This window comes from Sus scrofa, chromosome 7 (genome assembly GCF_054392235.1).
Source record: "Sus scrofa isolate SSC_HxYL_T2T_F1_AM1 chromosome 7, Sscrofa_HxYL_maternal_Yorkshire_Landrace_v2.0, whole genome shotgun sequence".
NCBI classification, from domain to species: domain Eukaryota; kingdom Metazoa; phylum Chordata; class Mammalia; order Artiodactyla; family Suidae; genus Sus; species Sus scrofa.
This window is the reverse complement of record NC_139389.1, coordinates 3,517,034-3,541,497: the sequence shown is the minus strand read 5'-3', so window position 1 is coordinate 3,541,497 and position 24,464 is coordinate 3,517,034. Positions and strand designations below refer to the sequence as shown.

The window sequence follows — 24,464 nt, the reverse complement described above, 5'->3', positions numbered from 1 at the left end:
TTCAGAGTCAGGATAATTGTCTTCAATATTGTTCCTTTCTTTCATGCTGTTCTTTTTCTCATGTGCTACATCGAGATCACAATTTTAAAACTGGTTTTACATGTGTTTAATGCAGCTGCTTGAATTTTAATCACTGGCACCATGGGGTTTTTCTTTTCTGTGATGTCTAGGAACTCAGGGAGCTGGCTGCCCTGCAAGCTGAGTAAGAGCGAACCACCATTTTTTAATTTTTTGCTTTTTAGGGCCGTACCTGCAGCATATGGAAGTTCCCAGGCTAGGGGTGGAATCAGAGCTGCAGCTGCCGGCCTCCACCACAGCCACAGCCACGCCAGATCCGAGCCACGTCTGTGACCTACACCACAGCTCACAGCAACGCCGGATCCTTAACCCGCTGAGCAAGGCCAGGGATTGAACCCACATCCTCATGGATGCTAGTTGGGTTTGTAACTCGCTGAGCCACAACAGGAACGCCGATGGTTGTTTTTTAAGGTGTTTTTTTCCTAGTCAGAGGTACATGCTGCCTGAGTATTTATGAACGGAATGGGATGAGCTCCAGAAGAATAAATCCAGAAGTAAGTACGTGAAAAGTTGTTCCACACGATTACTATTTATCAGTAAAAAGAAATGAATAAGAAATAAACAAAGACTATTACTATCCCCAATCGTTTCTTTTTTTGCCTTACATCAGCCCTTTCAGGAGCACCTATGTCTTCAGCATCCCTCAGAAACAGGGTCGTGAAGGAGCCCTCGTGGATGCTCACCGAGTCTTCCTGACTTTTCCAGATGTCCCGCCGGCCCCGTCCTTCTCCTTTGCTGCAACTTTCCTTAAGGAGATTGTCCTTTCAAGGGTTCCGTCCTCTGTGAGAGAGGCAGCTCCTTTGCTCTTTGGTTTCAGGCCATGGACGAGGATTCAGGAACAGCATCAAGAGATATAAGGAGACCAACAGGAGCCACATCCGTCAGCGCTGTGCCGGAAGGTGGACGCCCCCACCCACAGGCCACAAGCGCTGCGAGAGCAGAGGATCGAGGCCCAAGAGGATCCTTCCGCCCCCTTTCTTAGGTGCTGCCTTCAGAGGAAGAATGGCGCAGCCCAGAGGTGACGGCGTCTCGCATCTCACTGCCACCATTAACTCTGGTCTCTTAACCAACACAGGCATCTGCCCCGGACCCTGTGCCCGCACCCCAGCAAGTGCCTCCTGATTCGCAAAGAGCTTTGGCTCCTGCTCAGTCATAAAGACTCTCCACGATCCGCAGTCAGTAACACTCTGTAAAGATCTCATAAACAGCCCCGTGCAAGCACCGCCCAGACGCACACGCACAGAGGGGGGTTTCTAAGCTCACACGTGTTCTCCGCACAAAACGGCAGCATTTCCTCCCATTCAAGTTTGCTCCAAAACAGATTTAAAATTTTTGTTTTCTTGTACTGTACACGTCCACTGCACCAGGCAATCAGCCAGGGAGAGGTTTAAACATATGGATTCGGCTTCTTAGCTTTGGAAAACATGGTCCCTGGCAGGGATGTGTCCTCCCGTTCTGCTCTCTGGGGACGAGGGGCCAAAGGGCTGTCCCCATCCCTGCCATGGTTGGTCCAGACAAGCAGAGGCTCCTGGAAAAGCTGCAGTGGGGCGGCAGGAGCATGGTTCCGGGGGTGGGGGCACCCCGATTCACCTCTGGACACCGCCCCCAAAACCAGAAGGGTCCCGAGAGACTGTTTATCGGCAGGGCTGGACTCAAGCTTAAAGCACTGGTGGGCCTGACTTCTTTCTGTAATTCAGTCATTCAGGTTTTTAAACCTAAATTTTTTACACTGTTTGAACTCTGCGAAGCCACAAACATGTCTTGCGCCGTCAGGAATGGCGGTCGTAGAAACTACAAGAAGGAGCAGGAAGGCAGGTGGAAAGACGGCTACTCCTGAGGCCAAAATAACAGAGCAGGACGAAGGAACGCATGAGGCTGCTGGAGATGCAAAGCTCAAACAGGATCCAGCCGGGAGGCTCTGGAAGCTCCGTGCTTTGCTGTGTTTTCTGCAGGACGCCCAGGAAGCTTCGGGACGAGGGCGCCTCACCAGGTACACCTGCTCTTCCAGGGGGACAGGGCCCGGGCTGGCCAGCAGTGGCCAGGATTTCAAATGAAAACAGCCCACATGAGTGACATGTAGCCTCAATAGCCCGAGGCAGAATGACTGGTTCCATGTGACTGTCCTTCCTGCCGCCAAGCTGGGACCTGTCGGTTAACACGAGGGTTGGTTAACCCTAACCCTAACCCTAACCCTAACAGCTGAGGAGGGCGGGGGGGAGCCGTGGCTGGAAATGACCCCCCCGGGGGGGCACTCAGTCTCCAGGGTATCAGGTGGAGTGACAAACACGCACACCCTTAAGGGAGCATAAAGAAGGAGTTGTAAATTTCTTCTCAATTTCAGCGTCTGGGGTCTTCACAGCCTTCCTCCCCCGTGAGGCAGATTTTAATGATTTACAAGCGAATTTCTAAATTCTAGGAATCCTGCACCAAAGGGAAGAATGCTTTTCAGTTGTAAGTGCTTCGATCGCTGTAAATCAGAAATTCTGAGAAGGGAATCTTCTCCGAGCAGCTCGTCACGCAGGCGGGTGTCCCCAAAGGGCCCCTCTCCCTGTTATGGCGACAGAGAAGCATGCAGACACCTCCAGCCGACGGACGCTACCACACACGGTCCTCCTCCAGCTGCTGGTGAGGTGACTGCAACTGGGGGAGAAAAGCAGCCGCCCTCCCGGCTCTGCTCGGAACCTACCGTCGGGTCTCAGAGGTGTCCGAGCATGGGGTCCACTCCCAGCGACCTCGGCCTCGCCTCCGTCCTGTCCCCCCCGCGTCTCCCTGACCTGGACCTTCTGCCCCCACTCACCCCAAGCAAGCGGGCACACGGAGAAACGAAAATGTTTGTTCTCGAGACAGAAGAGGAGGCTCCTGATGAAGGGCGTGACCCTGGAACTTCCTGCCTCCGTCACGGAGCTCCTTTTAAGACCTGTTCAGTGCCACGCATGGCAAGTGCCACGCATGGTGCCCCGGCCAGGTAGAGGGACCAGCCCCGGTCTGTTGTATATATGTATGTATGTCTTTTTAGGGCCACACCTGGGGCATTGGAGGTTCATTAACCCGTCGAGGCTCAGTGGTTAATGAACCCGACTAGCATCCACGAGGACTCGGGTTCGATCCCTGGCCTGGCTAAGTGGGTTAAGGATCTGGCATTGCCGTGAGCTGCAGTATTGGTCTCAGATGAGGCTCAAATCCCAAGTTGCTGTGGCTGTGGTGTAGGCCAGCAGCTGCAGTTCTGATTCCACCCCTAGCCTGGGAACCTCCATGTGCCATGGGTGCGGCCCTAAAAAGACAAAAGACACACACACACACACACACACACACACACACACACACACACACACACACACAAAAGAAGAGGTGTGAGAGGTGCAGAGGATGGAGGGGGCTGTCATTAGCAGCCGTTTGTCTGGAAGTTTTGTGTTCAGGGGGCACATGACGGATCTCTGCCCAATTACATCAAAGTGCTTCCAGTGACTGACACCTGCCCCCCCCGCCCCCACTTTTCACCTCATCCCCTTTAGGACGACTGCCAGGGGTCAGAGCTGTGAATTCCCACACCTGCGGGGACCATGGGACAAGCTGTAGCTAAGCGACCATGAAGCACCTCCTGAGAAGTGACCACAGCTGGCAAGCGACAGTGCATCCCGACTGAGAGTGACATTAGGCACACACACAAGATCAAGCCACGTATAGATTTAGGCTCAAGCCAGAGGGCAAGTCTAAGGGATGGACGTTTGTAACAAGAATACAATGCTGTTTGCTGCACAGTCTGCTCGTGACTTAGGGGACAACACAGCCCTCTGCTCGGGCGTTCTGCCGCCACAGCAGGCTGGTCACCGCTCGGCAGACACGCTGTACGCTGCCAGGCCTCAGCATCCTCCTTGCCTGCTGCACCTGGTGGTCCCTGAAGTTCAACGTGAATGTCGCCCTCCCTGTGAGACGCCCCCTGTTGCCCTGGCTCCAAGGACAGCGCGTGACTTGGGGGCTTCTGAGCAGACGGACGCCCGCTCTCCTGCTCCCTTCCTACCTCCGTGGCAGGACGTGTTCTCCACGCATATGGTCTGGAAGGGCCGGATGAGCGGGGGTCCTGTGCCAGGCAAAGCCCCGGGCTGCACCCAAAGGGCTCCGCTTAGTCTTTTAGTCCTGCAGAAGCTTCCAGGTGACCAAGAAAGTCTGTGGTGTGACTGAAGGAGTGACCTAAACTGTCCCTTGTCCAACCCGGCACTGCTGCAGCTGTGGGGAAGGTCACAACCTCAGCTCGGATCTCATGCCTGGCCCGGGGAATTCCATGTGCCGCAGGGAACCCCAGATGCCACGGGGAACCCCAGACACCGCGGGGAACCCCAGATGCCGTGGGGAACTCCACTGCAGCCAAGAAGGATTAAAATTTAAAATAAATAAACTGTCCCCCGTCCAGCTGGAAGCATCTCCCCTAAGGTCTCAGCCCGTGTGTGGTCAGGCTGGACCAGCGGGGGCGTTTTCTGACGCTTAGCCTGTTCCAATGCTCCCTTCTGAACCTACACCACAGCCCACAGCAAGGCCGGATCCTTAACCCGCTGAGTGGGGCCAGGGATCGAACCTTTCATGCTTCTGATCTCCTCCTCACACGAGTGAAGAGAAACAAGGATAGGTTTGAACTTTCAGACATCAAGCCCTTTTCACTGCAGTTCAGTTTTTCTGCTTGTTTTTTTTTAATGAAATCCTGTCATCCTATCCTTAAAGTTAAAAACTGGGCTATTTCAGGGATAGGTTCAGGCTCCTGGAAACGCTGGAAAGGCTCCGTGATTTAAGTCGGTCCTTGAAATCACGGAGAAGCTCGGAGGAGCTCTCTGCCGGCGTGGCCACCGTCCCGAGCAAATCCTCCGCCCTCACCCCGCACCTCAGCACCCACGGGAGCAGATAAATAAAATTCCACTTCCATCAAGTCCAGGAACAGGCCAAACGCACGTCTGGTGACAGACGTCAGAGAGGGGCTGCCTCTGGGGTGGGGGGAGAGGAAGGGGCTTGAGGGAACTTTCTGGGCTGATGGAATGTTCTCTATCTTATCTGAGACGGTGCTTACACGGCATATGCAGCAGTCGGAGCGCAAAGACACGAACGGCGAGAATCGGTGCGTTCTACGGGACACAGTTACATGGTAGTAAAAAATTTACACAAGTGTGAAACCCACACTTCAGGGAGTTTCGGCCGTGGCGCAGCAGAAACGCATCCGACTAGGCACCATGAGGTTGCGGGTTTGATCCCTGGCCTCAGTCACTGGGCAAAGGATCTGGCATTGCCGTGAGCTGTGGTGTAGGTCGCAGACACAGCTCTGATCCGTGCTGCTGTGGCTGTGGTGTAGGCTGAAGGCTACAGCTCCGATTGGACCCCTAGCCTGGGAACCTCCATATGCCTCGGGTATGGCCCTAAAGAAGAAGAAGGAAAAAAAAAAAGAACCCACGCTTCTTACCAGCACCTTCCCTTCAACAGCCCTGGGGGGGCAGACTGCCGCTTCCACCATCCCTCTTTCTTCAGCACCAGCTTGGATGGGAGGCAGGGGCATCTGGTCAACCCTCGCCTTGGGATCGCCAGGGTGTGGCTGGGCCTTTGAGGGGCATAACCCCTTCTCAGAAAAGCCCCTTCCACCTGGGCAGGGAGCAGCTCCATCACTAACAACCCCGTACCCCTTCCCGTCCACAGCCTGCCCCGGAATAATCGTGACTGAACAACAGACAGTGCCTCTTGGCTGGGGTTTGAGGGGATAAAGGCCACAGGCAGCCCCCCGGCACCTCCCCTCCTCCGCCCACCCCCCGTGTGGACAGGGGCCTGCGGCGGGTCTGCCGACTCCTGGGGCAGGACTGTTCTCCACGGGGCCGCAGTCCAGGCCGTGAGGCCTCCCGCCCTGGCGCTTAGCAGAGGAATTTTGCCAGTAGCGCGCGCTGCTTTTTCGCTGAGCATACTGTTAAGTTGAAGCATATGGATTTCCTAATATTTAACATTTTGGACTTAAAAAATGGCAATTTCGTGTTTTAAAAAATTTCCTGATTTTGAAATAGTTGCTATGTACTTTGTGGTTTATTTGTCCAGCCTGTAACCTGTGCAAACCTTTCGACTATGAGTGGTGCTGCCACTGTCGTAGCCACTTCTCCACCTTTAATGGCAAAATGGTATCACTTCTCTGCTGCAAGTGCTATTATTCTTCTTATTACTCTTATTTCTGCTTTTTAGGGCTGCACCTATGGCATATGGAGGTTCCCAGGCTAGAGGTCGAATCGGAGCTACAGCTGCCAGCCTCCGCCCTAGTCACAGCAACGGGGGATCCCAGCCACGTCTGTGACCTAGACCACAGCCCACGGCAATGCCAGATCCTTAACCCACTGAGCAAGGCCAGGGGTCGAACCCTTGTCCTCATGGATACTAGTCGGTTCATTAACCACTGAGCCACGAACGGAAGTCCACAAGTGCTACTATTTCGTTTGCTCTAGAAAAGCTGGATACGCGTATGGAGACCACTGTTGTGTATTCAAAACGACATGAAGAAGAAGCACTGTAATGACAGTAACACAGGGTGTAAATATGCACCTAAGCACCCCACCTGCATCACCTCATTCATTCCTCACAACGACACCGGGCTGAGTTCTACCCCTGCCTCCGCGTACAGAGCAGGAACGCGGTGAACAGGCCTCCTCGACCGACAGCCGGAGCTCAAGCTGGACGACTCCCTGGTGCGAGCAAGCTCAAAGTTTCAGACATTCACGACCCTTCATTCTTCGTGGCAGGTTTCTCCTCTTGCTGCTTTGGAGAAATCATTGCCCTTGCAGACTGACGATCCACAGCTGCCTCAGAAACCCGTTCACTAGCCTCCTGCGTGTCTATTTGAGCGCTAGGATTTAGACATTACTCTCCCCTTTTTGGGGGGACTTCAATGAGCGATTTTGAACCAATGCTCCAACCACTCACGAAAAAGGCAACTTTAGCACATGTAAATATTAACAGGCAAATGAGACAAAAATACATCGGGCGATAATTACACCCTTTTAACGGATTGTTAGCTGACAGCCCTTGTGGCACACGCTAAATATTTCATATCTTTGTTACCACGACTTATTAAGAGAAAAATCTGTCCAGTGTTGAATTTTTTTAAAACTCTGCTCATCTCCACGAACCACAGGAGGGGGAAACCCATCAAGGGGAGGTGACACCGAACTGCCCAGAGAGACAGCGAGTGGACGGGGAGGGGGCGCTGGCTGGAGGTGGGTTAGGAGGCCCAAGCAGGGAAGCACCAAGGGTTTGGAGGGCCCCGAGGTGCAGGAGCAGGTGGGGGGAATAACCTGGGCCAGCGTGGGTGGCATCTCCGAGGGGTGGTGGGAGCTTTCTGAGCTCGGGGATGCAGAGTGGACTGAACACCCAGAGTGGAAGCTTCCAGAGCCCAGCGGTGCACAGGAGCAGAGGACCTGCCTGCCTTTAAGGCAACCCCCAGCTGTGGACACGGAGCAGACGCAGCTCTGGCCAGTTGGGAGGCTGGACAGGCCTCCCCCAAGCTGATGCATGTGTGGAGGCAGGGGAGGGGGGAGGTGTGAGAGGGATTAAGTCCTCTTAGGCAGGTAAAGGAAGGTGCCATTTCTCACCCCGGAGCTGTGGGCTGAAATGTGTACCTGCCATAAACCTGATCGCTATTCCAAATGCCATGGGATAGCTGCGGAATCGCCACTGAACTTCTATCCCCCCCTTTTTTTTTTGGCTTTTTAGGGCCACACTAGCGGCATGTGGAGGTTCCCAGGCTAGGGGTTGAATCGTAGCTGCAGCTGCCGGCCTACACCACAGCCACAGCCACGGAGGACCCAAGCTGCATGTGCGACCTACACCACAGCTCATGGGAGCATCGGATCCTTGGCCCACTGAGCGAGGCCAGGGATCAAACCACAACCTCATGGTTCCTAGTCGGATTCGTTTCCCCTGCACCACAACGGGAACTCCCTGAGCTTCTACCTTAACTTCCCTTGGAACTGCCAACCGCCAGGTGACCCTCAAGTTAGCCCCCTGGAGACGGTCCCGCAGAGTCTTTAGGTCAGTCTGGAAGGCCTAGGAACCTCTTATTTTACAAGACAACGTAGGGATCCGAAGCAACAGCACGGGGACCTTTCCCGCCGGCAGGGAGCAAGCAGAGCCAGAGCTGAACTGATGCTGCGTTACTGCTGAGTCTGCGTCTTCAGCATCACCCGCAGTATGAACGGCTCCCATCCCAGGGGCTACCAGAGCTCCTCCTTCTTTGGAACCATAACATAAACATCCATGAGGCCTGACAGCTATCTTTGTTTTTAACGACTGGATTTTATTAAACAAGAATTTAAAGGAAAATAATTCGTTTCTGTGTAACTGGCTCTTCTCTCCTCATTTCCTTCCTTCCTCCTCCCAGCCCAGGCCGCCCGCCCCTCACTGTCTCTGCCTCCGGGGTCTGGGGCAGGGCAGCGCAGGAAGGGACGGAAACGGCAAAGCAAAGGCAGCACATCTCTAGCAACTGAGGGCCAAGTCAGCAGCGTCCTCAGACAAGCTTTATTTTGCTGCCCTATTTCACTTTTAGAAAACAGCACACCAAACATTTGTGTTTAAACAAAGAAAACAAAACCTTCCTAAATACGGCGTTAGGGACAACCCAACTTTTGGCCCGAACTCGTATCACTTTGAAAGTTCCCCAGTAAGAACTGGCTCGCACTCATTTGTTAAATTAGTTCATTGCCTTTCTACCAAGTTCTAGGAAGAGTTGTGATCACAGCCCATTAGAAAAACATTTCAATTATCAAACAGGCAATAAAGCTAAATTTTATCTACTCTAAGGCGGAAAGGATCCATGTCCCTGTGTACAAAGATAAACAGGAACAGAAGCAAAGCGTTTTCTGTATGAATTCCGATTAATCAAAACATTGAATGAATCCAAACATATACTTCATAGAACATTCCAGTTGACTGAGGTTAATCCAAAGAGCTATCACTACCTCTGCAGTGACTGCTCCCCCAACATTGAAGAAAAATGCTACAGGAAATCTGACGGAGTGTATACTTTGCTAAAGGGACACTCTGAAATACTTCACTTTCTGGTCTGTCAATTAAAAGCAGAACACACGCTTTCTAACTGGAAGAAAACTGTTCAAGTGTTTTGTTGTTCTTGTGGTTCACTGTTTAGTCTTAATGAAACACTTTGAAAGGGCATATACCACTGGCTTTCACAAGTTCCTGATTTGGGGATACATTTCATAAGTTTCACCAAATTTCTTATTTGGGAGGGATATCAAGAATAACAGTATAATAAAGTCACAGAAAGGCCAGACCAGGTTAAAAAACAGCTAATGTGAACGTGAAAACGGGGTAAGAACACACACACACACCCCACGGGATTTTATGTCTGACAAGTCACCCACCTACTTTCCACCAAAGATCTTGCCAAAAGATCTTTGCACCCAGATCGATTTTAATATTTATCGTACGTGTTTATAAAAATAGGTACTGAAGAGCACTGCACTCAAGCTCACGCCCTCAAAGCACAGAACGTTCTGGTTCGAACAATAATAAATAAAGGGTTCTTGTTCAGACACACCGAGCATCCCCGATCAGCCTGTTTACTTACTCACGTTATCTTGACGCTGATGGAAAGGTAACTGCTCCCTGTTTCTCATTTGTCATTTGACAACTATTTCTCCTTCATGTCTATTGTTCTTTTAGGGACGAAGCCAGAGGGAATGAAAAACCAAAGTCCTGCCAGCACCAGAACTGTCAAATCTTGAAACCAGCATTGAAAAACCTGTCTGTGCAGAGAGAACACACTTGTGGTTGCCAAGGAGGGGGCGGGATGGGAGGGGGAGAATTGAGAGTCTGGGGTTAGCAGATGGATGCAAACGATTAGATGCAGGACGGACAAACAAGCTTCTACTGTGTAGCCCAGGGAATGACAGTCACCACAATGGAAAAGGATATGAAAGGGAATGTATAGCTATGTATAACGGAGTCACTTTGCTGTACGGCAGAAGTTAACGCGGTATGTTAAATCAACTATACTTAAATGAAATAAATTAAAAAAAAAAAACAAAACTGTCTGGCAGAGAACTGTCAGCCTGGTTCCCAAAGAATCAGGCGCCTCTGCTCTGCACCCACTGCAAGATGCTGCCGTGCGCAGGCGCAGTGCCTGGTCCCGGGAGCCCGGCGTGAGGCCCTCGCCTGCTTCCATGTTCACGGTCAGGTTCTTCGTCACGGGAAGAGGTGACAGACTGACACTGACCCTGGGCCTTCCCAGCACGGGCGGGGCTCTGACTCCCCATGGGCGGTGGGGCCGGAGCAGGTCAGCTCCATGAAGTGAGGGGGGACCCCTGGGCTCCCGCACGGGCTCCCCCACCGCAGACGCCCCACGGGCTGCCAGCCCATTTGTCTGCCTCGGCCACCACATCCCACGGAGCCTGCCAGCCTCTGCCCCGGGCTTCTCAGGCCTTGAATCTTATTTGCTCTCGATGGAAAAGAGCAGCTGCTGTGGCTGGAAAGGAAGGCCTCGCGCGGGCCGAGCGAGCGCATGAAGGGAAGCGTTACCCCTCTTCCAGGGCCGTCTGGGAAGGACAACGAGCTGCCTGAGCAGGGTCTCTGCCAGGCACCCCCACAAAGGTGGGGCGCTCGTGGGCCCCGCAAGGGCCTGTGTCTGTGCCTCACTTCCTCAGGAAGGGGATCCAAGGGGTTGAGGATCTTATGTGAGTCTATCTCCAAAGCCCAGGGTCCCTCAAAAATGTGTCACCAACCACAAGCCCAGCGAGCTGCAGCAGTGAGAGTCTCGGGCGCTGGTTACCATGGCTACCGCAACATGTATTTTTTTAAAAGCCCCTCTGGATTAGAACCCGAAAAGTTATTAACTAATGAAATCAAGCAAGTCTTCCCATTACCTATTCTATATTTAGTGGGGGGTTTTCTTTTTTGCCTTTTTTTTTCCTAGGGCCGCACCCGCGGCATATGGAGGTTCCCGCCACAGCAATGCCAAATCCAAGCCACGTCTGCGACCTACACCACAGCTCACAGCAATGCCGGATCTTTAACCCACTGATCGAGGCCAGGGATGGAACCTGCAACCTCATGGTTCCTGGTCGGATTCGTTTCCACTGCGCTACAATGGGAACTCCAAGACGCAGATTCTGATTCAGTAGGTCTGGGGTGGGGGCCTGAGAGGCTGTATCTTAACAACTTCAGGCAATGCTGCTGGCTTCAGACCTGTTTATGCGGTGAAACCACAGACATCGGGGAATCACAGATTTCTGTGCGGGCTGATGTCATCGAAGCCGAGGCTGGTGAAGCTGAACCAAGCACCCCTCAGCATAAACAGATTTAAAGAGGTGGGAATGACGTGGGGGACCAGTAAAGACATGACGGGGACGGGGTCCTCAAGACAAGTAACCCATCTTGATTTATTTCCTGACATTCTCTCGCATTACAGGTGAGAACAAGGCACCCAGCATAGTTCACTGTGCTACACAGTAGGTCCTTGTTGGTTATCTTTTTTCTTCCCAGCCACACTCGAGTCAGAGAGACGTTCCTGGGCCAGGGATCAAATCCAAGCTACACTACAGCTCCAGCAACCCTGGATCCCTAACCCACTGTGCCACAGGGGGAACTCAGCCCTCTCTTACTCAGTGCCACCCCAAGAGGGCTGCTGCTAGGGGGTGGGTTTGTAAAAAGCTCTACCAGGCACGAGAAGAGCCTATAAAACAAGTCGTCTTTCCTATCTGGTCCTTCCCTGAAGTCTGAGTGATGGAAAAGGGTGGATGGGCGGGAAAGCCGGTGCCTTTGACTTCTCGTGGGAAAGACGGCGTTGCCCCCGCCTCTCCTCCTGTCCTCCCAGGCACCTGGGGGACAGGGGTGGGGAGGCCAGCTACCTGTGTGGCCACAAACAGACGGGGTGACCGAATGAGCAACACACCTGGGGTGGGTCAAGCAGTGGAGCGCCTCAGGGTATCTGTTACTGCAACACCGGCCTGGCCAGTCCCGACCTGCGCACGGGCCAAGAGCCCTCACGTCCCGTGCGTCAGTCCCAGGCCCCCGGCAGAGGTGACCCGAGGCCCCTTGTGGTCGGGCGAGCCTACTGATCACCGTCCAAACTCCGGTTAGGCTGGGGGGGGGGCTTAAGGACTCTGGTCCTCACAGCTCACGTGATCCACAGGGGATGCTTCCCAAGACCCCGGCTCAGAGGGTTTGCAGCGCTCCGTGTAAATAACACACTCTGACCAACGACTTCTTGGCCGGGCTGCTGTCGTTTCTCTCCCGGCCCCCACATCACCAGGCCCAGACGTTAGTACCTGACTTCACCTCTGCTCTCGGCTCCATCCACACTCCCTCCGAGCCACCTCTCTCCATCCAGAGTTTTAACGAAGGAGCGTTGACGTGACTCTATTGTTAAGAAGATTCAAATGATAGCGGATGGTTCTTTAATTAAAAAAATAAGGGTCGCTTTGAAACCGCGATGCGGCTTCAGAGCCTTCCCCGGACCTCTCATTTCACATCCAGACAAAGGCAGGTCAGAGGCTCCAATGCCACCCAGCCAAGCTTCGCCTGAAATCAGACACCTGAAGGCTGCAAATGCATGTCCAACAGGTCCCGTGCGAGCGCAGTACGAGAACAAGGACCCGAAACCACTTCAAAGGCCAGTCATCAACTTGGCTTGCATCACGTGATTTTGTCTTGGTTGATTCGAAGCCAGAACCTTTTCGAGTGAATAATGGGCAACGTCCCAGGAAACTATTCTTCTTGCCTCGGACAGTGTCAGGAAGGGGAACGAGTCCTGCTTGGGGCACTTGATCGATATTTTTATTTTTATGTTTTGCTTTTTCAGGGGCGCACCTGCAGCATACGGAAGTTCCCAGGCTAGGGGTCAAATGGGAGCTGCAGCTGCCGGCCTACACTACAGCCACAGCAATGCCAGATCTGAGTCGTGTCTGTGACCTACACTGCAGCTCATGGCAACGCCGGATCCGTAAGCCACTGAGGGAGGCCAGGGATCGAACCCGAGTCCTCATGGATACTAGTCAGGTTCATTTCCGCTGAGCCACAATGGGAACTCCTGATAGATGTTTTTAAATTAATGAATAAACGGGCCCAAATTTCTCACTTGCAGGATGGCGCTGGATGCCTTTTCATCTCCAGAGTTTTTGCAATGCTGGTTTAGAATTCCCTCTCACAGCTGGACCTGACTGGGCTGGAAATTCGAGTACATTTCAAAGAATGCTCTCAGTTCTTCTCTCAGACTCTCGAACACCCTCCATTCTCCAGCCATCAGTTTCCTTTATGCCTCTTATAAAACAATTTAAAAAAACCCTCAAAATTCATTCAAATCAATCCTCAGTTCAGTTCTTTGTTTAGACCTAACCTTGTCATTGCCATCTGTGTCTAGATTTAGAGTCCATTAAAAATATGACCTATATGAGATGAAATTTTTTTGAGCTTATTGGTATTTTCCAAATTTTGACAATGAATGTGTCACTCTGGTAAATAGAAAGAAGATATTAAAATACACGGCACTGGATGACATTCTCGGGAAGTGTCTTTCCCCAAAACATATCTTTCCTATTTCTACGGGCCTAAAAAACTCATTGAGTCTGAGACGCTTTCCCTCAAGAGATTCTAGTTTCCCTAAAATTTTTATTACCTTTATTGTTTATTAAGTCATTGATACCTGTTCTCAGGCTGGGTAAGTTCTGTCAACAGGGGGTGATCCACTTATATAGGCTGCTTCCAGCAACGGGAGACCTCATAGGTGAATGTCTTCCACACTCAGTGCTTTAAATGACTGTTTTATTACAAAAATAATACACACTCATAGTCAAAAAATTAAATTAGAAAGAACGGGTATGAACTAGAGAATAGAAGAGATCCCTAATTCCAGTTCCCTGCTGCAGAGATAACAACTGTTAATTTCCTTTGTCTCTTTTTTTTGGTTGCGCCCCTGGTGTGTGGAAGTTCCCGGGCCAGGGACCGAGCCGGAGCCCGAGCCACAGTGGGGAGTGTGTTCAACGTTGCTCTTTCACTATATCCTGGTCGTCTGTTCTCACTGGTGGATGGAACCCTTCACCGTGACGACCGGTACTCCTTGGAATGAACACGCAATGCGTTGTCGGTCTTCTGGGGAAGAATGGGGTTTTGGTTTTGGTTTCGGTTTCTTTGGCCATGCCCTTGGCAGGTGGAAGTTCCCGGGCCAGGACTTGAACCTGAGCCACAGCAGTGACAACGCCGGGTCCTTAACCCCCTAGGCCACAAGGGAACTCCTTGAAGAACAGTTTTTGACATTGTAGGAAACACTGCAATAAACACAGTGTATCTGAATACCGGTATTACAATACTGGTGGGATAAATAAAATCTGGATCAAAAAATGCGAGTATTTTCAGTCTTCTTTTTAGTGTTTTTTGGGGTTTTTTTGGCTTCCGTGCAGCATATGGAGTTCCTGGGTCAGGGATCAGATCCTTAACGCACCATGCCAGGCTGGGGGTCAAACCTGTGTCCTGGAGTTCCGAAAACACCACCAATCCTGTTGCACCACGGCAAGAAATCCAAGGGTATTTTTTGGTTATTATAGTTGATTTACAATGTTCTGGCAATTTCTGCCGTACAGCAAAGTGACCCAGTTATACAGCTATATATACACTCTTTTTCTCACATTATCCTCCATCACGCCCCATCACAAGGGAAGAGAGTTCCCCGTGCTGCACAGCAGTACCTCACTGCTTGTCCACTCCAAGTTCACTAGTTTGCATCTACTAACCCCAGACTCCGCGTCCATCCCACTCCCTTCCCTCCCGCTTGGCAACCACAAGTCTGTTCTCCACGTCCGTGAGTTTGTTTCTCTTCTGGAGACAGGTTCGTTTGTGCCGTACGTTAGATTCCAGATATAAGTGATATCATGTGGGATTTGTCTTCCTCTTTCTGACGGACTTCACCTAGTACGAGCGTGTTGATCTTTCTTGTAAAACTGCCTTCAGAAGAGCGGTACCCACCTGCACTGCCGCAAATAACACAGACGGATGGTGCCTACTGCCCCACCCATCTGACTGCTCGGAATTTTACCAACTTCACGGTCTTATCCAGTTCAACAGCTGGGAAGCAGAGCTCACGGCTATTCCACTAGTTTCTCTGTCTCGCGGCAGGAGGGAGGCTGAGCGCCACGCCCACATGTCCAGTGTGCATTTCCCACTCTCACTGATGGGGAAGAATCCTTGTCAATTTAGAAAATTGATCTTTGATCAGTAGCCTGGCGATGCTTCCTCCCGACCCCCCAAGTATGTTACATGTCTTTGATCCAAATGTTCGGGTCCATTCTGTTGAGCGGAAGCTTTAAATTTTCCTGGGATAAGCGCATTGCTCTTTAGGATGTCGGAGTTTCCACTTAGGTGTGTTTTTTTCTGAGAAAGGAGGAACTGCTTCGAACTTAATCTCTATCACCCCTGAAAGTAGCGGGAGAGGCTGGCTCCGTTCCGTACATGCGGCACAACCTTCCACGAGTTACTCATCCTCCTAGAAATTCAGCTTCACCATCTGGAAAATTAGGATAATAAAAGCCACCTCCAAGGATGACTGCGAAGACCAAGTGAAATAATGCAGTTACAGCTCAGAACCCAGCACACAGGAAGTGTTTAATAACCGGAGCCTCTGCTTCCCTGGATCCAGGCGTCCCTATCCCTTAGTGGCTCCAGGGGATGCGTAATGGTCCCAGGAGGCAGAGGCAGGGCTGGGGAGGGGCTGGGGGCACCCAGCACGCCAGCACCGGCCCGGGGCCCAGCCACTGCTACTGCACAAGCGCCCGTGCTATTCCCCAAGAAGCTTAGCACTGCTCTGAGAGCACCTGGGATCTACAAGATTTTCTGATCATTCTGAGATCTGGGGGCTCAGGGAAAAGGCTAAGGACAAACAGCGGGGGTGGCTGCGTGGACCACAGCTTTTGGGGAAGAACAGGGTCTTTAACTTCTGTGAGAACGACAAGGAGAGGCTGCTCCAGAGCGACGGGGAACAGCATTGAGACAGGAAGTGAAAAGCACAAACATGTGCCTGGCATTTCACAGCCCCCTTCCGTCCCCCGAGGACTCGCGAGCACCACCCGTGACGGCATCTCCTTCATGATACGGAGAGAAACGGTGCGTGCATCTGGGGGAAGGGGCTGGCTTCTCATCTGACTTTATCTGCCATGGCTAACAGGTCAAGAAAACGAAAAAGACAGGTTTCTTCTGGGCGTCAAATCTTCAGCAGTTTTTCTAGAAAGGAATCTACTTTCCCCACGCATTTTAATCACTGTAGCATCACTATCATTTAAGATAAAAGCTAGACTGCATCGAAAGGTCGCGATGTAATTATTCAGAGGGCAACAGCTTTTCTGGTTGCTTTAAGCACCTAGGAAATACTCGAGTTGGTTATCCCCTGTTAACTTCACACTCGGACGTGCGAGCAGGCACCAGGCTTCGTTCCCTCTGACGGTGATGCCTACAGGAAAAACTGCAAGAGGAGGCAGAACCCGTAATCCCCATAACACACACTCTTCCGGTGTTTTTAAGCAGAGAACCCGGCTCTTTCATTTTTCCGACAGAAACGTCACACAATCACGGCTCAAGCTCTTTGTCAAGTGTGACGCCCAGGATAAATTCCATCCTATAAGCTTTTTAAAAAATCAATTAATTTTTGTTTGGGCCACACCTGTGGCATATGGAAGTTCTCGGGCCAGGGATCGAATCCCAGTCACAGCTGTGACCCCAGCTGCTGCAGTGGACGTCTTAACCCACTGTGCCACAGCAGGAACTCCGCCCTATCTGCTCTTCAGCATGACCTTGAGAGGCGCAGGCCGTGCCCTGTCCTCCCGAGCAGATGGGTCTTCACGCCCGCGCTCATGGAGAGCAGGTGGTGACGGTGATGCTGTGACTTCCGAGGCTGGGACGCAAAGCTGTACAGTTGGGACACTCGCTCTTGGAGCCTCGAGCCCCCATGTAAGGAGTTTAAAGCTCCAAGGCCACCGTTGAGGAAGCTCGGGCCACAGCCCAAGCTTCCAGCGAGTCCCAGGCGGTGCCTCTGCCAGACGGGAGGAGGGTGACATGCTGCCCCGACCAGGGCCTCTGCACCTTCCCGGACCAGGCCCCAGACACGGCGGAACAGACCAGGCCGCACAGCACAGGTAACACAGGCAGTGTTCTGAGGCCCAAAGTCAGGGACGGCCTGTAACATGGCAACAGAGAGCTGGGTGCTGGGTCTAGGTTCACTGGAAAACAGGGGGTGTCTGGCAAGTGCTCGGGATAAAAGACTCCCTGAAGCGCTGCAGAGCGTCCACAGGAACTGCACACACGGATAAGCCGCACGCTGCTCAGGAATGTCCTTCTCGCAGACACACCCCACCTGGAAGCCCTGGCTCCCTCTCTTCCCTGAGCAAAAGCAGAACCAAGGGTCCCCATCCGTCTTCGTGGGGGAAGGATCAAATCCGGCGAGGGGTTTCCAAAAAGAAAAGAAAATATTTACATCGCCACGCGCGTTGGTCTTCAGACGCGGCATTTTTCTCTTTTATCGGCTCCAGCTGACAGCACTTGACAGCTGTCTCTGCGGCTGTTAAAGCTTCACGCCAACTATCCTGAGAACGTTAAAGATGAACGCAGGCTGGACCAAGGTGTGTGCGAGTCAACTAACCGGGTGCTGGTGCGTCCAGAGAGTATGATAGTAACTTCTCGTTACGGGAAATACTTACTTTGCAAAACAGATGAAATACACGCTCTCTGGAAGAGGGTCAACAGAAAACTCTGGATGGGGACTGGGAAATACAGTATGGACCGAGAAAACTCTGGATGGGGACTGGGAAATACAGTATGGACCGACCTGAGTTTATAAGGATCCTCCTTTCTGGTGGCAAAAAAAGTGGGGCGCATGGGATAAAGCATTAGAATGACCACGGGGCCTGCTACAGCATTAGGGGCTGAGGATGGACCTCGGACTTGGTCTTCGCACCGCGTTCTGAATCCCTGGACCAGCACACAAGGCAAGAAAGCAACACAGCCACACACACATATCACACCCGACAAGTTCATGTGGTGTAGACTCGGTGTGTTTTCATGTCAACACTTAGCACAGTAGATGTGTGGGGTACATTCTAGAAAGAATTCAGCATTCCTCTGCCGGACGTGGGTTGGCAGTGAACAGAGTAAACTTTCTGATCAACAAGCATATGACATTTTAAAAGCCTGTTACATTCTGCAGGTAGGTTTTATTTCCCTCCAAGGTTTTCAAAAATCTTATTTTCAAAGTCAATTCTGAATGTGACCTCACAAGGCCTCTCAGGGTGCCAAGTGAGTGCTTAGCTAACAATTTTTCTCGGCCAGATAAGGAAGCCCAGGTTGCGCTCGCCAAGCAATTATACACACGAGGGAAGAAACTTCTTTCCCCGAAATGGCAGAAATGAAAAGACTATTGATCGGCTTTGTCCCCAAACAAGGTGACCACTTCCCTTGGGTGTGAAGCCACCTTTGGGGAGGGCCTGCCTCCCTCCTCGGCTGGCAGTGCCCATGCGGCCAGGCTGTGGGTCCACGCACGTCTGCGGGGCCCACATCCACTCACAGTCACGGGCCTGCCTGCACCCCACAGGGTCTGGGTGAAGGACTCTGAGTGTCTTCACTTGGAGAAGGAAACGCCTAAAAGGAAATTCTTCTCGGGCGCCACTTCATGTTTTGTGACAGCTCTGGGAAAGCCTGACAGGCTCTGCCCGTGCTGGTGAGCCGGCCGTCTGTCTGGAGGAGTGGAAGTTGAGGCCCCGTGCCAGGGGTCAAGGGCAGTTCTCTTAAGAGAGTCCTCTCGCAGACATAATAAGATTAGACTCCTGCTTAGCAAGAAAAACACCTCCTGGGGTAGATCAGCTCCCTAAACTGTCCTTCATTCCACCCCACCTCGCCAGGCGGTTACTCGAGGTCTCCTTTAGGTGATGGGTCCTGGGGCTCTTCATGATGGCGCTTAAGAGGGAGGAGGGAAGGGAGCTGCGGACCTGAACTAGGAGGTGGGGGTCGGCGCCCTGCCGTGGCCTGTCATCTGTGTGGTTGGCTGATGGACACGTCTCTGGAAATGGCCCGGCACGGCTAGCACTGGAGGGCAGTGGCAGTGAAAACAAAACACAAATTTAATTTCTGGACCCCCAGGGATTCGTCAGGACATGTCTTGTTTTGCTCTCAAAGGGGACCTCATAAGCCACTCATTCTGCCTGGCGGGGCTGCTGGTGGGAGGGCTGAGGGGGGGCTGCTGGTGGGAGGGCTGAGGGGGCTGGGCCAGGGCCCGGAGGGTCTGCCGGCTTCCCCAGTAGAGCTGGCACCACACGGGTGATGCTCTGATGACCTGGCTCTGGGGCACGATTCTAGACAGGAGAGCTCACCGCTCAGGAGGGCAGCTAACAGTGGTGGCGCCGTTACCTGTCTCGATTCAACTGGAAACGGTTTATGAAGCGCCTAAAGGTGGGCTGGGCAGATGTACAGGGAACTGCAATTCTGAGAGGCAAATGATGGCCTGAGACCACACGTGACCTTGTAGCAGACGTGAACGAGACCGAGTTTTCCGGCCCTCAGGCCAAGGTTTCGCCACCGTCCCCGGAAGCATCTTCCTGTCCTTCCACCACAGCTGTGGCCCCAACTGGCACACGCAGATCACGGCCAGGGAACTTCCTGACGGTTCCTTCTTGCTCCAGAAGATGCCACCGCCATCCACCTGGTGACAGTCCCCAGCCGGGAACTATCTATCCTTGGCTCCTGGCATTTCCACACCCCAACATCAACGCGGCCTGCGTGCTTCGCCTTCAGAATAGACCCCAGCCCCTCCTGGGCCCTTCTGCCCGGGGCCAAGCCACCGTCACCTCCGCCTGGGCTGCTGAGCCAGTGGCGGCCCTGTTTCTCCTCCTCTTCTCCGTGGACACGTGGGCAACCCTCCCACCCCCCAGGTCAGACCTGCCCTCAGGCTCAGAATGGTCCCCTCGCTGTGCCCACGCAGCCAGACAGTCCCATGACTGGCCGGCCGTGTCTCCAAACCCATTGTCTCTCCAGCACCCCAGACTCACTCCTGCCTCAGGGCCTTTGCACGTGTCCCCCCCACCCCGGCCCCCATGGGGCCTCTCCCCTTCCCCGATTTCTCTGCCCGATCCTTCCACCGCAACATACTGTACGGACTGCTGTGTGAAATCGCACTGCCAGTGCGCTTGTTTAGCTGTTTGGTGTCTGTCCTTCCCAACAGCCTGGGAGCCCCAGGAGGTCAGAGCTTGGTCACCTTGTCCCTGGGTCCTGCCCACGCCTGTACAAAGCCGGCACACAGCAGGGCACGTGTGAAGGAGGAACACGCCACGGAGGACTGACCAGACGTGCAGGACGATGCAGCGGAGGGAGCGGCCCCTGAGGCGGGTCGGGAGGAAGGCGCATCGCGGGTCCCCTGGAGATCAGTCACACTTCCCCCAACCCCCCGGGACATCTCCGCAGATGAATTCCACACCCCGCCTTACGTGTCTCCAGGGGCCCACATATTAGACAACTGCATTGTAAAGACAAATACACGGGCCCAGCACAGCGTCTGGCACATGGTGAGAGCGCAGTAAAATTCACTGCAGAATTTTAAAAAAATTCTATCATCTGCCGTCGAATTAACTCTTTTCATTTTTCCGTGGTTCCTCTAGTTCCGTTCACTACACGTATATATTTTCCCGCTGTCACAACCATATACAGGTATTGTTTTCCGTCTTTCTTTTATAACACCTGTTGATGTGCCAACTGAGTCTCTGACGTTTAACCACTATGGGACATGCCAGCAAGGTGTCCAGTCTTCTCTAAATCGAGGCAGTGCTGGGCGTGTCCCCTGAACCCGAGCCCCACTGGCCAGGGCAGAGTCACCCATGCAGCCTCAGCTCTGACTCTTTGTACCACCAGTGCCCATAGCACACGGTAGGCTGTTGCTGGAAAACCCCAAACCACTTCACCAATTATTTATGAAAGGATGACTTCAACCACCGACTGGTCGTAACAGCCTCGGGGAAAAGCTCGGGGGGAGGGAAGGAGGGAGGCGACGCCGGAGGGGCTGAAAAGACTCTTAAGGAAGGTGCCGGCCAGACCTGCTTGCTTTCTCTGATCTCGTGAGAAAAGAGCCAGCAGTTTCTCAGCAGGTGGATCAGCCAGAGTCAAGGTGGGGGGCACGCCTTTGGTCCTGGGCTCTTCCCATCCCACGTTGTTAAAATGCCCCCTAAGCTGCAGCAAAGAGGGCAGGTGTCCTCTCTGGGTAACTAAAAAGTTACCTATGAGGATATATTATCCTCCTTTTCCTCCCAAGTGAAACACCCATTCCCTGAAAACAGTCAGGGAAACGCGGGAAAGTGTGCAGAAATAACCTCCCTCCGGCATCCTGCAGGCCCAGGATCACGTGGGTGCCGCTGGACTTGCCCCCGGGCCGCGGACACGTCCGCCCGGATCCATACAATGAGGCTCAGATCACACTCTCCTTCCCTCTAAACCCACCGCTTTCATCAGTGTCTGAACGGTTCTTTAACATGTTTTAAATGTGTGCAAAATGGTTCATTGTCCAGATGAGGAAAGTGTAATATACCCGTTTCTTGGTGGGAAACATTTAGGTCGTTCCCAAACCTTCACTCTTAGAAATAATAATGCAGAAGCCTTCAAACTCTTACATAAATTCCTCAGCACAGACTCGATTCGCTTCTGTCCTGTCCTGTCCTGTCCTGTCCTGTCCTGTCCTATCCTACCCTATTCATTTTTAGGGCTGTTTCCGAGGCATATGGAAGATACCAGGCTAGGGGTTGAATTGGAGCTGCAGCCGTTGGCCTACACCACAATCACAGCAACACAGGATCCAAGCTGCATCTGCAACCTACACCACAGCTCACAGCAACGCTGGATCCTTAACCCACTGAGCGAGGCCTGCGCCCTCATGGATGTGAGTCAGATTCGTCACCACTGAGCCACAAAGGGAACTGCAGATTTTAAAAAGTAAAATCACTAGATCAGGGGACAGACGTCTGAAGACTGAGTCACAAAAGCCAAAACACACTCATTCCTGGAGCGCCACACCGACCCAGCCCTGCCCCAGTGTGGTTACATCGTCACTATTTTTATTTGACTGTGGGTGAAAAATGAAATCATGACTTTAAATTGCATTTCTCTGATTACTGATGAGACTGAGCTTTTAAAATGTTTTCCATACACTGCTTAGTGAACTGTCTTTTATTGAACCATCTGTTTTTCTGTTACAAGAATTTTTTTCCGTTAATTGTTTGAGCTACTACAATATTACTGTGTAAAATCCAAAAAATGTTATATCCATTTAAAATGCAACTTTGCAAAAGCAAAAAACAAACGCTTGGAAACAAGATGAGAAGGAAATACACCAAAAACACTGACTGCATGTTAGGAACTCGGTGATAGGGGCACCTGCTGAATTTTCTGGAAGCACCATCACAAAAAGGTAACAATGAATCACCTTCCACACACGAAACAATGAATCGTCTTCCACATAGGATGCTGCCTGTGCGGATGACAGCAGTGGGGGCGGGACAGGTGTGTGGGAACCAGAGCAGCTGTGTGGAGCACAGACCCGACCCTTCGCTGGTCTGTCTCCATCTCTGATACAGGCGTCTCCCAAGAACCTCCTCCATCAGACCCTGGGGCTTAAGAGGCTGCCGGTGGGGAAGACACTGCATCCTCTGCTCGGGCGGCTCGGGCATCAGGGCTGTGGTCTTGCTCCCGATGAGAAGCCTCCTCACTGGGAGGGCTCGGATACCCCGGGCTGGGCACTGAATCCTCCAGGCACACCCTGTGCCCTGACCCCCCAGCTTTGCGAAGACCTCCCCGGGCCTCAGCGTCCCAGCTGCACTGAAATGGTGATTAGGAGTGGACTTCAAGGAAATCAAATTTTCATTACACAGCAGCAAGAAGCAGTCATTATTAACCTATACTTGATGCTGCTATTTCCACATGGGGCTAGAGGATACCATTTACCTTTAGAGGGAGGACAACTCTTTCGCTTGGGAAAATACTTGAATGAATTTTTTATTATGAAAAGTAAGGTCCTGGGGACAGGAGAGGAGAGGAGAGGAAGGAAAGGCCCCCTCCCCCGGCCCCCAGGTTGACTAAAGGATCCCGAGGCATGTGGGGGCTCCTAGGAAGGAAGGGATATGGGGGGGGGGTTCCTTGGGTCAAAAGGGTTGGGTGTTTAGGGAAAAGAAGGCCTCAAGGGAAATGAGAGCAGGTGTCCTCTCAAGAGGCTGCCGCCTCCTGTTGTTACTCCAGAAACAAGACAAGGATGGCCAGTAAGTGGCTCAGGCGGGGAGACGTCACTATCACAGCCGCGAGGCACACATCCGGTTTTACTCTCCTCTCCAGGACTTCCAACCCTTTGCAAATCATCGCGCAGCTTAGGGCATCCTGGGAACAGAGGGGCACAGCGATGGATGTGGGGAACGACCACCTGCAGGGCGGGAGGAACACAGGACGGGGGGCGGTCCAGGAACAAGGGTTTGGAGCGAGAGGCGATGGCCAGACTAAACACCCCGGGAAATCTGCTAGGACACTCAGCAGGGCCGCCGGCAGGGCAGGGTTTCTACTGCGTGTGGATTTTAAAGGTCGGGGCGAGGAGAGAAGGCTGGTGACAGGAGCGCATTCGGCCACAATCACATTCGCAAGCCCGTGATCGCTGGTTTGGAGGTCCTGGTTTTAGCATCTTGCAGGTGCGGCCTCGCCAGATGGAGGGTGTTACCCTCCAAGGGCACAGCCTGAAGGAAACATCAGGACGTAAAAGGCCTGCTCTGTCACCTGTTTTCTAGCTTCAACAGCAGGTCAGCGGCCGCGAGCTGTCTCTCCACTGGCAAAAAATCTGCGAGACCGTTTCCTGAGGACAGGCCTCTGGCAGGAGCCCCGTGTCCGCTTCCAGCCGCAGATCAGAGTGGGTTGGTCGCTCCTCGGATCCAAGGGGTACAGTTCTGGGTCAGGATGAGACTGCGGCCTGATTCACCAGGTGTAGACCGATGCCGGCAAGGACCCAGGAGCACACGGCATCCTGCTGCCTGGTGGCGCCCTGGGGACTTCGGGGAGCTGGCCGCACGGCGAAGGGCTGGGAACAGCAGACAGCTGTTCACCATGCCCCCTTTGGGGTCCCTGCCCGCCGCCCAGGCACAGACTGCATGCTTCCCCATCCACACACCAGCCAATGAGGTACATCTGCAGCCAGGTTTCTAAGGGCTGTGGGAGCAGACGTGGTGGAGGCGCCAGAGGCACAGGCAGTGGGGACAGAGACAAGGGGCCCTCGAGTCACAAAGGGTGGCTGGGGCGAGGCGACGTGACCGAGAGGACGTCCACATGGCTTGGGGCACAGACCTTACAACAGATGGTAAGCAAGGCCAAGGGCCTGACCC

General features: G+C 52.8%; 1 protein-coding gene and 1 long non-coding RNA gene across 20 annotated transcripts in view; both read right to left on the bottom strand.

Moving 5' to 3' along the window:
* Window positions 1-24,464, bottom strand: part of FARS2 (phenylalanyl-tRNA synthetase 2, mitochondrial) — a 408,395-nt gene that overhangs the window by 92,800 nt on the left and 291,131 nt on the right. The gene's annotated exons all lie outside the window — the stretch shown is intronic.
* On the bottom strand, window positions 148-9,846 carry LOC146401150 (uncharacterized). The gene is made up of 2 exons (XR_014809536.1): window positions 6,508-9,846; window positions 148-3,172 (listed from the first exon to the last, which is right to left on the bottom strand). It is a non-coding gene; the product is annotated as an uncharacterized LOC146401150 (long non-coding RNA).